Genomic DNA, 16,184 nt, shown 5'->3' with positions numbered 1-16,184 from the left:
GGAGGTAGAAGACAAATTCATAAAATTAGGTAGGAAGAAGTAAAACAGTCTTATCAACAAATTCAAGAAAACCAAAGTAGGTTTTTGTTTTCATTAGTTTACTTAATTTAGTGCCACTGTATTCCACAAACCTGATACGTGCTTCCTCCTGCCTCTGTGCCAACATCCAGCCTATTTCTGACCATCCCTCCCTCTTGCTTCCAACCTTACACCCTTGAAATCTCATCCTTCCTCAAGACTCATATCAAACGCCTCTTCCTTCATGAGGAAGTTCCCTGGGATCATTCCAGTTGGATTTGACTTCATTTCCCTGGCACCTCTTGTACCTCTATGATAGCACATAATTATAACCTACACTGTTTTCTTGAATTTGTTGATAAGACTGTCTCATCCATTAAATCATAGAGTTGCCCAAGGACAGCCTAAAATGATGGTAAAGGCCAGGGCTTCGGAGACAGGTTGTGGGAACCTTACAGATGTGCCCCCAATCCTTTGCTATTCTTTTCTTCAAGAGGTGGAGCTTAATTTTCTCTCTCTCTCTCTCTCTCTCTCTCTCTCTCTGTGTGTGTGTGTGTGTGTGTGTGTGTGTGTGTGTGTGTGTGTGTTTGGTTTTTTCCTTTTTCTTTTTTTTTTCAGTACCGAGGATTGAACCCAGGAGCACTTAGCCATTAAGCCACATCCCCAGCCCCCAGCCCTTTTTATTTTTCATTTTAAGACAGGGTCTTGCTAAGTTGCTTAGGGCCTTGGTAAGTTGCTGGGGCTGGCTTTGAACTCACGATCCTCCTGCCTCAGCCTCCAAACCCCTGGTATTACAGGCGTGAGCTTCCATACCCAGCAATTTCCCTCTTCTTGAGTGTAAGCTGGACACAGTGACTCCTAACAAGTAGAATAAGGCAGAAGTGACAGTGTGACTCTGACACTAAGTCATAAAAAGGACTGGGACTCCTCCTTGCTCACTCTCTCTCACTGGATCTAGGCGATTGCAGCTGCCACATCTCGAGGACACAGACTGCTCTCAGAGTGACTCCGTGGTCTCTGGCCATCAGCCAGGGAGGAACCAACCACCGCCATGAATGGGTCACCTTGAGCAAATCCTTCAGCCTCAGTCAAGCCTTCACCCCTACAAGGCAGGACCCTGTGGGCCAGTAACCAGGCCAGGTTTCCTGGGAAAACCTTATAGGCCTCCTGAGTTCCACTAAATGAGATCATTCTCAAATCTGACATCTCAGCCCAGGCTTTGGGTGCACAAATGATTTTCCTGAGTATATTCTGATTTTCTTTTCTTTTTTTTAAGACAGATTTTTGTAGAACTGAGGCAAATAACTCTATTGCCATGAAAAATAAAGAGGCATAAGGAGAGTTTCTGATTTCGGGGGGATGGGTGAGAATCAGATATCATCTCACAATGCTTCATTTCAGTATATAAAAGCAGAGCTTAGCAAATTGTTGTGGGTTACACAAAGTTTGAAGAGAAAAGGAAAGGGCTTGCTTGCCTTCAAATGTGCAAAAGAGGACATTCAAAATTAACAGTATTCTAAGCCAATAACTACAGTAAGCTTTTCCTCCTGAGTTCCCTGCAGCTAGCACTGGATACACCGCATCTGAAAGGAGTCCTGGAAGTTCAGACTTAAAACACTGGTAAGGCCGGAAAGCTGCCCAAGTCATGCCTCAGAGACCTATATTTAAATGTCGATTCTTTTTTTCTTACCTTTTTGGAAAAAAAAAAATTTCATTGATTTATTTTTAAATTGGCTTTATTGTAGTTATATATAAAAGTGGAGCTAACTGTAATATATTCACACATGCACGTGACATAGTTTGGCTCATTTCATTCCACTGTTCCTCCATTTCTCATCTCTCCTCCCTCCTCCCTCCCCCTTATTCCCTTTCCTCTACTCCACTGTTCTCCCTTCTATTTTCATAAGAAAATTCCTTATTTCCCTCTGGCTTTCACACATAAGAGAAAACATTCAATCCTTGATTTCCTGCACCTGGCTTATGTCACCCAGCGTGATATTCTCCAGTTCCAACCATTTACCAGCAAATGCAAAAGTCTATTCTTTGAAGAGTCAATAATTCCAAGTACCTGGGGTGGTCCTTCTCTGTGAGGGCAGTGAGATGGTGCTTTTTTGTTGTTGTTGAAGGCCTATAGCTGATAGCAGACAAGCATCAGAGCAAAACAAAACTATGTTGGATGATAAATAACTGGTTGATTTATTATTGATTATTTTTAAATGTAAAGGTCTGATGAGAGTTCCTAATAAGAACAATGTTACTTGATAATTAGAGTTTGATTGTTCCTGTGGCATGTATAACAAGATGATAAAGCCATTCCGAGATAGGATTTTAGACAACATGTCTCTAAGAGTAGTGATTAAGCCTATTTCCAGAGAAGTCAGTGAATGTTATATCTGATTCATAAAAATGGATGAACATAATTTTAAGAGAGGAAAAACTTTGAGATGTAACATAATAATTCTGAGACATAATGCAGTAATATACCAAGATTACAGCAAGCATGTATCAGGAATACACCCAGAGTATAAAGAGATTCAATAAATCTGGCATAGAGGTCTGTAGTTTTATATGACTCTATAGGATAAGTCTGATGTGTATCCCTAGTGTAGAATATACTAGATTCAAGTGAAAGAATTAAGATTCTGATAAGGGTTAACATTTTAAATAATTGAAATTATAACTAATATCACTGTTGTCTAATAGCATCATGCAAAAAGTCATCAGGATTCTGACATATGGAAAACTCAACAGAGTGTAGCTAGTGTTTCCTCTGAAGTTCAAATGTATGGAAAGCAAGGACACTGACAAATATCCAGGGACTGCCCATGAATTATGTAACACCTGAAATCTATATTAAAATATTTTACCTATCCAAATTTAACTGTCTCTTCTGATTTGACAACTTCTCCCATGAAACTTCACAATAGTAATGTATCAAACAACCCTAATTATTTCTAGCACCTCTCTTTTTATAAGGTGAAAGAACAAATCTTTGCAATTTCACAGGAGCCCTTTGGGAAATCTCAGAATGGATTTTTATATAAAAGATATCCTGAATCATGCTCCCTCCTCCCCTTATAGGTCTATAATTGGATCTTATTTTGAGGAGGCAAAATTCAAAAAGATGTCAGAAGAGATTTAGACATCTTATTAAGATGGGATTATGAGTGCCTGAAAAATGATATTTGGCTATTTAATCAAAATAGCAATCACAATTTTAAAAACCATATAAAGTGAGATGGTAGTAAAAACATTTAAGTTCTTTCATTGTTGTGATACTTTTTCTTGAATAATAAAGACTATAACAAAGCTAACATTAAAGAATCTTTGCTATGTAGGCAGGTAACACAGAAAGTGAAGAAAACCTGCGTCTTGTAGGTGAAGAATTAATCAGTAAATCAAGGCAGCAATCTCATCAAAGTAGACACGACTTTGCCAAAACATTAGCACATTTCATACCTTCTCTTAGAAATCAGATATTATAAACCAAGGCAAGTAAAATTCACTTAACAAGGCTTGTCCTTTATTATGCTCCTTCATATTTTGGAACAATCTGAAATGTTCCAACATTATCTTCAGGTTTCATAAAACTTAGGTTGAAACTAATTTCATAATAATTGTGCTAAAATGTTCTGTTAACGTGCAATGTGTTCCTCACGGCCATCTTCAAATGAAAAGAAGTTTTTCAATATTTCTCAGTTTTAATTTTTAATGCAGTATCAAGAGTTATTACCCACACAAAGAAAGTTTCTTGGGAGGGAGGGGCTGTGATAAATTTTTAGAGTGTAAAGGGGCCCTGAGTCCCATTTTGAAAGCTACTGCTCTATACAAACTGACACTCGTGGTACTGGGCCTGTAATAGATAACATACATGAATTCAGAAGCCAAGGGAGAGGGTAAGGAGTTGCCCCACCTACATCACTCCTAAGACCCACGGGGAGAATTTATATTTTCCACCCCCGTAACTCTGCCCTTCGTGAGTTTAGAGGTTCTGGTTTTCAGAGAGAAAATGCTTCCTTTAGGAGACCCAGAAAGATTCCCTTGAAGCTTTTAGTTTGGCTGTCGATGGGCCATTTTGCCTGCTGGTGCCAACAGCAGACCAGGAAAGGAGTCACCATCTGGTTTGATTATAAAGAGGGGGTAGGGTATGGTTACCCCTTGGGGGCCAGGGAGAAAATGCTCAACATCCAAGTTTGATGATAAACAGAAGCACAGCTGCCATGGCTTCAGGGCTCAGTCTCTCAGGGTGAAAAGCTGGGCAGCTCTGAGGCCAGCCACCTAGACCAACAGAGTGGCCAGCTATGGATGAAGGGCTCTGGAATGGTACTCAGGGAAGGAGACAAGCGGGCTCAGTTGCAGCCTCTATATGATCTACAGCCATGGGGCTGTAGTTCCCCCCATTTTGTTTCTCTTGTAAATTTCTCAAGAAAAATGACTCACCAGAATTCTGGAGAAGCTTCTCCCAGAACTTAACCTACAAAGCGAGCGGATCCAAATGGCACAAAATGTGGGCTGTCAAGGATGCTGTGGTGCTCCTCCATTGCCCTTTTGAAGGTTGATGTACTCATTCACGATTGTTGATGAACACTCTAAGAAACTGGGGACAAGCCTAACATTTTGTGCCAGTCACAGACTATTCCTCTTTTGAGAAAGCCCAAGTACCTTCAGTTGACTGCAGCGCATCTTTGTCTATGTTAGCACATGAGCCCTTCCTCCTGCCTTAGTGTGCAGGTCTCTTCTCGTCTTGCTGTCACCCAGGATGTATGTCTGTCCGTAAACTCCTAATAAACTGCATTCTGGGCAATCCTGGATTTGTACACCTCTTTTTCTGGTCTCTCTGCACCTTCTGCCCAGGGTACCAGTTCTTGTACCCTGAATTTTTCTGAAACATTATTGATATAAATATTTCTTAGAAGTAGTTTCCTATAGGGCACAGCTTGGGAAATACTAGTCCACATTTTTAAACACTTAATTAACAATCATTTTGTTTGGCATCTTTAAAAGATAAAAGGGCTTTGGGGGATGCTTTAATAAGTCACTTATAAAAGCCATTTGCGGAAGTTAGAGCTGATGCCTCTGTTTGCTCTCCATAAATTGCTCAGTAAGAGTCAGAGATATTGAAAATCGATTCACTGAACTCCACACTGCCTCAAAGTTGGAGTCAATATTTTGAATAATTAGCTCCATCAGGACTTTAGCTGTAACAGTTCATAAAAATGTCTCTGGAGAATAACTCTACTGAAACAGTTGAAGGAGTTCATTCATAAATTAAGATGTCTCCTTGCATAGCTGGCTCACAGATGCCCTTTAGCAAAAGGGACTCAAGACCCCTTCCTGCATCAGCTGCTGTGGCTCTTGCCAAGTGAACTGAGTAGCACAATTCTGATGACCTCACCCCAAATGATGAGCCTGTGGGTTGACTAAATATAAGAAAAGCCAAACCTGTGGGAAGAGTTGACACGAATCACTTCCCAGAGAAGGAACACTCTATTTGGATGGTAAAAACCTGACTCAGTCAAATTCCCTGTTGTTGTGTTTGTACTTGGAATTGAACCTTGGGGCTCTTAACCACTGAGCCACATCCCCAGCCATTTTTCATATTTTATTTAGAGACAGTCTCACTAAGTTGCTGAAGCTGGTTTTGAACTCGGGATCCTCCTGCTTCAGCTTCCTGAGCTCTTGGGATTACAGGCCCGCGCCACCGCACCCAGCTCAAATTCCCTATTGTAGGAAGTATATTATGTCAGCTCTCTCCAGAGAAGTTTGTAACCCATGCAGCCTGAGCGCTTGTTCTCAGGTATTCTAGTTCTGCATTCACAGTTTTAGCAAAATGTGGAACCAGAGTAAGTGGGCTGCTAGGAGTAAGTGGGCTACCCTTGTGCATCTTAGTGTACATTCTCCATACCAAGAGGAATCTTCCCACTCACATAAAAACCCGACCAACACAGAAATTAACATTAAGACTGGAGTTGCAAGAGGACCTCCGTGGAGGGGAGAACTGGATTCACATGGCCCTGAGTGGAGGAATGTGCGGTAGTCCACATCTTGAGTGGAAGGCTGGCAAGTCTGTAGTGTACTGTCGCAGTGAAGCCATGTTTAAGCTCTCTATTTTGGTCTCGAAATCCAGAAGAGGTGCCCACCAAGACTGAGGCAATGACAGATGCTATTTCATGGGGTAGGGAGGAGTCTCCAGGTAAGGACAGGTAAGTTGCTTCTAGTGGCTAAGTAACCTCATGTGGGAAAAGGATCGACTCTGGCCGCAGACGGTACTGCTCCAGGTAGATAAGGAAACAGTGACTCTATTCAGGACATGTCATTTGCTTTGATTTGTCTTCTGCAGAATGAAATCAGAAATTGATTAGATTTAGAACTTAAGTGGAAGCTGAATACTTTGGTACCAGGGATTGAACCCAGGGGCATTTAACCACTGAGCCACATCCCCAGCCCTTTTTAGTTTTATTTTGAGGCAGGGTCTCACTAAGTTGCGTACAGCCTTGCAGAGTGCTGAGGCTGGCCTTGAACTTGTGATCCTTCTGTCTCAGACTCCTGAGCCGCTGGGATTATAGGTGTGGACCGCCATGCCCAGCAGCAGCTGAATTCTTAGACAGGAGTGTTTACAGTCAATGTTATGGTCCCAGCTGGCAAAAACAGGAATTGTAAAAACTAAAGGGATAGCTGGGAATTCTCAGATGAGCCGTGATCAGCTTATTCCCATTGCAATAGTCTGTACTTCAAAAGTCTCCCAAAGGTTCATGTGTGGAAACCTTGGTCCTCCGCCTATGGTACTATTGGGAGGTAACAGAACCTTTAGGAGGTGGGCTATAGTGAAAGAAAGTTAAATCAATGCAGGTGTCTCATTCTGCTTTCTGGCTGTCCTGAGGTGAATCGGCCTCCTCTGTCACACGCTCCACCCATCATGATGAGCTGTGCCACCACAGGCCCAAAGCAATGGGTCCAAGTGCCCCTGGACTGAAACCTCTGAAAATGTGAGTCAAAACCTTTCTCCCTTTTAAGTTGATTACTTCAGGCATTGATCATAGTAACAGAAAGCTCACTAACACAGTTTATAACCTCTTTCTCCCCTCTAGAATAGTTTTGCTATAAATGGCTCGAGATATTTTTTTCCATGAAGCACCCAACCCTACCATGAATGAAAATCATTATTCTGAGCTTTTTAAAAATAATGACAACTGACTTTTAAATTTTCCTGGGACAGTTCCAATTTATGCCTGTAATCCTGCCCAGTTAGCACCTCCTCCCACTTTCCAAAGAGCCTGGTGTGGAAGGTAAGTTTTATGCCTATCCTATTTCTAAATAAAAGGCATATTATTTTTCTCAACTTCTTTACCCTAAGCTAATTGGCTATTCTTGACTTACTCTTTGAAGTACCTGTCTTACCATACAGCATGTTTTCACTTTAACCAAAAATAGAATCACTGGCGGGGCGGGCGGGGGGGGGGGGGGGGGGGAGTGGGAATAGTAAAGCAGTAACTTGACAAATAGACAGTGCTCAGAGCAGAGGTGAGGAGATAGGAATGCTGACTTCCTCCTCCCCAACACATCTCCAGAAGCTGCTATCTCTGTATTTATTGGCAGCTCATCCAAACCCAGAGTGTCAATAAACAGGATGAAGATTCTGTCTTCAGATGGCTGGCACATGAGAAATCCGCTCTTGTGTTTTCAACTGAATGTCAAAAGTGATATATGAGGGGATTCTGGAATCCCTTTGCATGAAGTCTCTGCCAAGTCCTCCTCCAAGTGAGAAGTTGGTCTAAGCTAAACCTCCTTACACACAGTCCGAGGAAATACAAGCCAGGAGTCAGGCTGCATGAGTCCAGAGCCTGTGCTAGCCGGGGGCTTACTCCTTAGAGAAAATCCTTCTGCTTCGTGGAAAGGAGGGAGATTCACCTAGGAATACAGGGAAACCCCAGACACAAAGGTTGTTGACTTTCTACCCTACATTTTAGGTAGCTAGAAGCAAACATTCATTGGGATTTCCACGTGTTCTTATTAAGAAAAGCCTTGTGGAGGATCCAAAGACAATCTTTGCCCCCAAGGAATCAGAAATTGCAAACTCAGCTGCTTGCAAGGGATAAACAGGAACATGAGTGACTAAAGACTTGGCATAAGAAAAATGACAACAGCAACTATACCATTCAGTCTCCAAGTCCAAGAGACAGTAGGGAATTGGGGGGGGGGGGCGCTGGGGAAGACTTGGAAAGTCCACACCTCTGTACCAGAAGGAGTATCCACCTCTCAGATCCAGCAGGTTAAGTCTACAAAGATCCACTGCCAGATTTTTATGATTTTCCAATAAAATCTAGAAACATAGGTTTTATTCAATATGTACCTATTCTTTAGCTATTTGTAAATGCATTACTTTTTTCTTTTTAAATTCTGTGCCCTTATAATACTATGAACCAAACAAAACATTTCTGTGGAGGAGATTCAGTCCTTGGGCCCCAGCACGTACCTGTGTGTAAGTTGGCTTCCTGTTACTATAGTGAAATACCTGAGACAATTAACTTATAAAGATAAAAGGTTTTTGGCTCATGGGTTTGAAGATTCCAGCCCAAGATCAAGTGGCCCCATTGCTTTGGTCCTGTGACAAGGATAGCACATCATGGCAGTACTGCGCAGCAGAGCAAACCACTTACATGATGAACCAGAAGCAAAAAGAGAGAGGAAAAAACTGGGATCCTACAATCTCCTATGAATTCATGTCCTAAGGCCCTTTCATAAGGCCCCACCTCTTAAAATTTACATCACCTCCCCAAATTGCCAACCTGGGACCAATTCTTTAACAACTGGGTCTTTGTGGGGCATCCAGCATCAAAACTCTGGCAGCCTCAATTCTCTATTTGCAGCTCTTGACTTTGCACATTTCAGGGGGCAAATGGGGTTTGGCACATCCGATACTTGAGATGCAACTGTTCAAACAAGTGCTGTCAATCACAGAGCCAGAAGTAATCTCAGAGCTCATCAAGTCGAAGTTCCTCATTTAGCCAAAGAGGAAACTGAAGTTCAGATGCAGAAAGAAGGGAGCGAGGGCCTGCCCAACGTGAGATTTTGCCAGCCTGGTGTGCGTCACCATGGAGACTTGGAGAACAGGTCAGGCAATGAGGGAGGCACTCAAATGGCCACCCTCCTGTCACACACCAGCTGGCCACGTGCCAGGCCCCTGGAAGGCTGTGCGTGTGCTTGGATGGTTCTAGGTGGCTCCCTGGTCCTGGGGCCTCATCCTTCCCTGAGCCCAAGGATCAGTTACAGCCTAGAGTGGAGGAGGGAAGAGAGGAAGAGCATTTTGATTGATGATATGACTAGACTGTTAGGAAGGTTCTAAATAGTTCCTTCTGGAAGGTTTTTGGGCAAGTTAAATTTAAAGCAGTGATTGGACTTTAAGACCTAAGGATGTCGTCTCGACCATCCCTCTGCCACCAAGGAACACTGCTTTGGTTTTACATTCTCTGAGAGTTTCTAAAGGCAGGATGAGACCAATCCTGTCACTAGACCACTATTCTGCCTTCATTTGGACATGCCTGAGGGAGAACACCTTGGTAATATGGATTTTAAAAAAAAAATCCCATTCAGATGTTATTAGGTAAACATAACACACCTTGTAGAAATTTGAAGTATAAATAGAAGCATACAGAAGACAAAATCGTGTACATATACATATATGTATACACACATACGTACATATATCCATAAAATACAAACAGAATTTCAGATTGTTTATATATGCATATATCTATAGAATACAAAATATATTCATATATGTATGTATAATGGTATAAACATAATTACATGTCTGATATTGAATAAGATATGATATTTATATACATATGTTTCACAATTGTAAAAATTGAGATTATATACATATTCTTTGCAGACCTATTGTTCAATTTACTATAAATATTTTTGCATGTTTTAATGATCCTTTGATGATTTTTCTATGGTCTATAATATTCCATGACATGAATTATCAATTTCATTTGATCGTTTCTTTGAGGGAATCAGAAACTGCTTAGCAAAGAAGTTTCTGGCACAGTTTAATTCAAGAGTCTTGAATCTTTTCTTGGGGAAAAAAAAAAAAAAAGAGCTACTTGATTGCTCCCAAAGCCAGGTTATGGTGACATACAGTCTCCTAAGTGGAGTAGGAAGAGATAAAGAGGGAAGTGTACCTTGGTCACTTCCTGGGACACCTACCAAGTAATATTCAAAATCAGCTGGTCAGCTTTTTGTGACACTTGGCTTCAAACATTCACAGTGAACTGGGAAAATGTCCTAAATTTAGAGAGACATCTGCCTGGGACTCTGGCTGGTATTGCCCTGTGCAAAGCACCAGCCGATTGACAGGGACACCAAAAAATGGCCATTCCCTAGGTACAAAGCTGAAGAGGGTGTCGCTGGTGAGCCCAGCAGAGTCCCCGACTCTTCCCCTGCCCACAGCCTCTCCCGGGGCCACTGCGGTGCTGGTGCTGGCGAAGCTGACCTGCAAAGCCCCCTCCTCTGTCCCAGCCGAGCAGGCTGAGTGGTGTTTCCTCTTCCTACCCAGAGCCTGCCCGCGTCCTGCTGGCCCAAGGAGTGACAGGTCTTCTCCAGAGGCAGCTGGGCCCTTCCCAGAAAGAGCCCACAGCAGACCCAGGACATAAAGCTTTTCCTCCAGGCAAAAAAAGCAGAGTAGACACAAGATCCCCTCGTGGCACCAAGGCACGTGCCTGTAGTTTTTCTGTAAAAAGTCACTCATCTTCCCTTCTTTCCCTGCCCCCCTCCTCCCTGGCCACAGAAGCTATTTTTAAATCGCCCTAGCAACAAGAGGACATAGGCTGGGCCTCCTGTGATGCCACAGCCACCAGGAACAGTGAGTGTGGCTGTCCTGCAGAAGGTGCAGCCTGTTCCTGTCCTGTCCTGCCGAAGGGTGTCCTTGCAGTACGTGAAGACCCGTGTTCCTGGCCCCACCTCTGCCTCGGTTCCTAAGTTGGATATTATTAGATTTTTTTTTTTTTTTTCCCTGAAAAAACTTGTCAGACTTCAGCTCCCAGGAAAACTCTGAGGGGGCTCAGAAACACCCTCTGATATGGGGACGTCCCCGGCATGGGTGAGCAGGTTTTGGGGCGAGTGGCTCCCTGCTGGTACACTGAATAAAGACCTATGTCATCCGTAGAGACTTTAAAAATCACCAATAATAATTTAGGAGCCAACATAAAACTGGCCTGCTTTTTATTACCATCATGGGGCAGCAATTCTTCTGTCAGTGATAAACAGTCCTTGATGGTCCCCTTCCCCACTGGTGTACCTGCTGCTTTAGTGGCTCCCCTTCTGCGGGGTCCTCTTTGCTTAACTCACTTCCTGTGATGGCAGGGCACCCAGTGGACTGAAGGAAAGGCACTCCTCAGCTCAGACTCTATCAAGTCCCCTGTGCCGGTGCTTAGCTATGAGAATCAAATCTCCTGGTTACTTGGACAACCGCAACCACAGCCCTGAAAGATGGCATGTCTGTTGTCTGAGGAACCCCACCACCTGAGCCCAGGAGAAATGAATGATGGCAAGTCCGACTCCCCACCTCCATAGGGCCCTCTCTCCCCCCTCAGAATGGTGCCCAAAAGCCAGTGGGAGAGATTTACTCCTCCAGGTCCTGAATGGAGCATGAACTTCATACCCTTGGCCAAAATGCACTCAGCGGGGATAGACGGACCCGGGAGAGATAAGAGAAATGGAAAAGGGGGACGGAAGAAATGGCCACAAAAAGTCATTTGCTTGAAAGTTTTGGCCTAGGGCCTCCCACTGTATATTTTGGTTCTGAGACCAAGTTTGTAAACACTATGAAGACAGGCTAGATGAATGAAACCTCACTGCATGGCCAAGTTTCATGCCATCCCCTGAAGGCACATTTTGTAAGTGCAGCAAGCTCAGAGGTTGCCCGTGCCTGTGCTGAATTGGAGCCTTTGGTGGCATTTACTCTTTAAAGGAATGAAATGTTCCTTCTGCGTTTTTATACTACCCCATCTGGAACTGTTCCCTCAACTTTCCTTATATGTTCCTCAGCTGAGCTAAATTCCCTCTCATTTTGGTAAGAGCACCATTCACACGGAGGTGCGTAAGACCCAGGAGTTCAGGACCTTGGCAATCTGAAAATACATTTGTGGTTTGGATGACTTTTCTCTTTCTCTATTTTTAATCCTCTTGCATATTTACATGGGACCTTTCTTCTCTGGTTCTGTTCTCTGGGGTTCCTGTTGCTTCTCAGCTATGCTCTGTTCTTCTCAGCTTCTCCTAAAGGAGGTGATTAGGTATTGCTATGCTACTCACTCAAGACCAAGAAAAATCCGTCTTCAGACAGCAGGCCCCAGATCTTCAGAATTAAGAACCCCTCACTCCCTACCCCTGGCAACCTTGGGCTAGGCCCTTTCTTTCCTATGCATTTCCCTTTTCATCTTATACTGTTTTTTTATTTTTATAATAACTCTTTGGTTTAGTCACCAGTGTCACTTAAGAGCATTGCCTAAGGACAGATAGGATAATTGAAATATTTAATAATCATTGCAGCTCTCCAGGCACCTGTCAATCAGAATGGACCTGCAGGCGGCAGCAAGGTCCTTGGGGATCGGGCATTCACCCTGTACTAGCTGGAGCACGTGGAGGTCTGGGGGTCCCAGTGGAGGACTTTGGGAAAATAAGGGAGCTGAGGACACTCCAGGTGGTTCAGGCAGCAGTTCTTTTTCAAGAGTTACAGAAATATTTTAATATTTTTAACAATTGGGGCAGTTTTGCCTGTGTGCATTGCCCTGCTGAAGAATAAAGCTCAACATTTTCATTAGCTATCTCTTGAGCAGGATCAAAGCAATTTACTCCGTGTGCTCGCTGGGTTTAGGCAGATTAGGATGGAATAAGAGTCTTACGTGAGTTTTCCTTTCATAGAGTTTCAGAGCAGCCATTCTGGTCTCTGTGCAGTTGGCCTAAAGGTTATAACAACTCTCCTTGAGTCTCCTTTAGATGAGATTAGGTTGTATCAGGTTGCACCATATACCTGTCTTTTCCTTCTCTTTCCTGAGGGCTAGAATCACTTAGAAATTACTTAGAAAAGAATAAAAAAACCAGATCTGTTATATTATATGTACTAAGTGCACGGTTCCATGATGAAGAAACCTCATTTTTTAGAAAAAGCAATTACATATAGCTAGCTCTCAGAACAGGTGTGTGTTCAACTATAGTCAAACAGAGCCACAGACTATGACTTGGGTTTGAGTTCACCGTTTTTTTGGAGTCATCTCCACCACTAACTATTCCTTATGCCCATTTGGGACCATCAGGGTATTCCTCAAAAGATTGTAAAAAGAACTTATTTTAACACTTAATATTTGACTACTCATTGTGAGTGTAACTATACTAACCACAATTACTTCACGAGAGTCTAAGTATGCCTTGAGTTACTTCTGATGCAAGTTTCAAGTCCACCAAACTGTTTTCTGTCGTTCACGTAGCCTCATCATTCCAATTTTTTCCTGTATTGCTAGTTGCCTGAAATAATGATATTTTGGATTCAGAGTGTGACTGTGAGAATTCACTTGGGTGCTTGCTATAACAATCTAAATATTTCACTGGGGTCCAGAGGACAATTAGCACAGGGATGGTCTGCTAATGGACAGGACATCTAAGAAGGCATGGATAGGGCACCATCTTGGAGCAGATTGTTCATTTCCTTAGGAAGTTGGCATAGAAGAGTAAATCTGCAGAAAGCTGTTTCCTACAAATGTAAATTTTAGACTTGATGAACTGTAGCTGCTCCAACAGGAACTCAACATAAAAGCTACTACTTTTTATGATCTGATACAATGTGAAGGAAAATTTGTTTGGCTCTTGGTTTCCTGAGACCAAGATGGCAAACAACCCTTCCATGAGGTCATCCGGAAAACATTCAATCCCTTGAAGTCAATGGATGATTGAGCCCATTAGCTCATTAGTTAATTCTGATAGAAAATTGTTCAAATTATAATTATTATTTTTTTTGGACCAGAGAATGAACTCAAGGGCACTCAACCACTGAGTCACATCCCCAGCCTTATTCTGTATTTTATTTAGAGACAGCCGAATTGCTTAGTGCCTCGTCATTGCTGAGGCTGGCTTTGAACTTGCAATCCTTCTGCCTGGGCCTCCTCCTGAGCTGCTGAGATTATAGGCATGTACCTGGCTCAAATTATAATTCTTTTTTTTTTTTTTAAACAAGTAGCATAGTTTTATTTTCTCTGGGCATCTGCAAAACACTTAGGACCAATGTAAAAAGTAAAAAGATAAATAATAAAAAAAAAAAAAAAGAAAAGAAAAACCTCCTTTAAGAGCAATTGCATTGGTGGGGGACTGAGAGGGATTAGTGCCCTAGCCCCAAGGAGCTCTAGCAACTCTGATTGGTCCAAGGAATGGAAAGGATATCAGAAGGATATAACAGGAGGAAGAAGAACCAGAATTTACCGAGGGAAAGGGCCCCAAAGTGAGCCACAACAGGGAACTGGAGGTGGGGGCGTCTGGGTGGCGAGGGGCCCCCACTGATAGCCCTAGTGAGGGCCAGGGTATCCATGAGGTGGCACCAGTGGAGGAGGCCCACGCACACCATGAGGAGGCATAGGACCTGGGTGACCCATGGGAGATCCAAGTGGAGGTCCTGGCAGTGGGGGCATGCCCATTGGAAGAGGTCCAAGATGAGGCATTCCAGGTGGTGGTCGGGGTGGTGGTTGCCCCCCAGAGCATGGAGGTCCAGCCTGTGGGTATCCTAAGCCACGAGGGCCATGGTAGGCCAGCTGCATATGGGACATCCCTGGATGGGGCATCCCACCTGGTGGGAACGGGTAAGGGTGAGAATGTCCATGACCAGGATGTCCAGCCCCTGTGGTTCCTGATGATGGAGGGCTATGTCCTCCAGCCCCAGGAGGCATAGGTGGTGAGGGCTTGGCCGGAGGTATCCGAGGTGAGAGGGCTCCAGGAGACAGCACTAGAGGTGGCAAGGAGACAGGAGGAGGCATGCCTGGTGCAGGAAGCCCAGACCCCAGTGATGGCACCACAGGATTGGGGGTGGAAGGTACATTCGGTACATCTGCGAACAGCTGATGAGGACAGTCAGCCTGGGAGAGTGGGTTCTGGGCTGCTAGAAGTCATTCAGCTTCTGAGCCATGGCGATCACCCTTAGAGTCCTTCTTGCATGTGTAAGATATAGTGACAGGGCGGTTACAGAGGTACTGCCCATTCATGGCCTCAATGGCTGCATCTGAAGCATCGAACAAAGCAAAATTAATAAAGGCATGACCTTTGGAGTTGCCTGTATGCGGGTCCCACATAATTTTAGGTGTTTGTAAGATGACCCCAAAGGCACTGAAGGTATCATAAAGCAGTTTCTTATCAATCTCTGGGTCCAGGTTCCCAATGAAAATGTTGACCCCTACATCCAGACTTTTGTTGTGAGCAGATGCCCTGTTTACACATATTGGCTGTCCATAGAGTTTGATCAGGTTCATGATCTTAATGGCACAGTCAGCATCTTCCTCACTCAAGAATTCAACAAAGCCATAACCTTGGTGCTGACCAGTGGCTCTATATTTTGGCATGTGGGTGTTGACCATGGGCCGTGCCTGGAGAAAGAGTTCCCACAGAAGTGGTTCATAACCTTCTCATCTAGGCCCCCCATGTACACAGTGGCATCCCGGTTCAGCCCGACAGCCATGGCGAAAGAGCTCTTGCTGTCTCTAAGCACCAGCTCTGCCCTCTCAAATTATAATTCTTAATCTTTCCTTGGAGTAATGAGATTCATTATTCTCTTCAGAATGTTAATACTTTTATGGCTAATCATATCTGTTGAACTTTTTTCATTTACAGATGAAGTCATTAAAAAAAATCTGGTATCACATGATTACATTTCTAGTCCCACATAAATCCTTCTGCCCAATTGTGTTTTCTTTAACATTCGGCAATCAGGATTCCGTTGGTGGTTTTCTAGTCTGGAGGCCCCCGGGGTTTTTATAAAAGAATAATGTTTCTGATCCATGCTGAATTCCACTCAGAACTAACCCACATCCTAATAGGGGTAATTGATGGCCCTGACATGTTTTATTCTTTTTGGCTCCTCAAGCTTTTTGGAATGTGGAGGCTGCTATCCCTGTTGAATACTGTACCACTGC

At 43.5% G+C, this 16,184-nt stretch overlaps 1 pseudogene; it reads right to left on the bottom strand.

Annotated features, from left to right (window-relative positions):
- Positions 1–14,570: 14,570 nt before the first annotated feature.
- Positions 14,571–15,730, bottom strand: LOC143407801 (splicing factor 3B subunit 4 pseudogene; annotated as a pseudogene).
- Positions 15,731–16,184: the final 454 nt, after the last annotated feature.

This window comes from Callospermophilus lateralis, chromosome 10 (assembly GCF_048772815.1).
Source record: "Callospermophilus lateralis isolate mCalLat2 chromosome 10, mCalLat2.hap1, whole genome shotgun sequence".
In the NCBI taxonomy this organism is placed as follows: domain Eukaryota; kingdom Metazoa; phylum Chordata; class Mammalia; order Rodentia; family Sciuridae; genus Callospermophilus; species Callospermophilus lateralis.
Note: the sequence above shows the minus strand (reverse complement) of the source record. Positions and strands in the feature narration are given on the sequence as shown.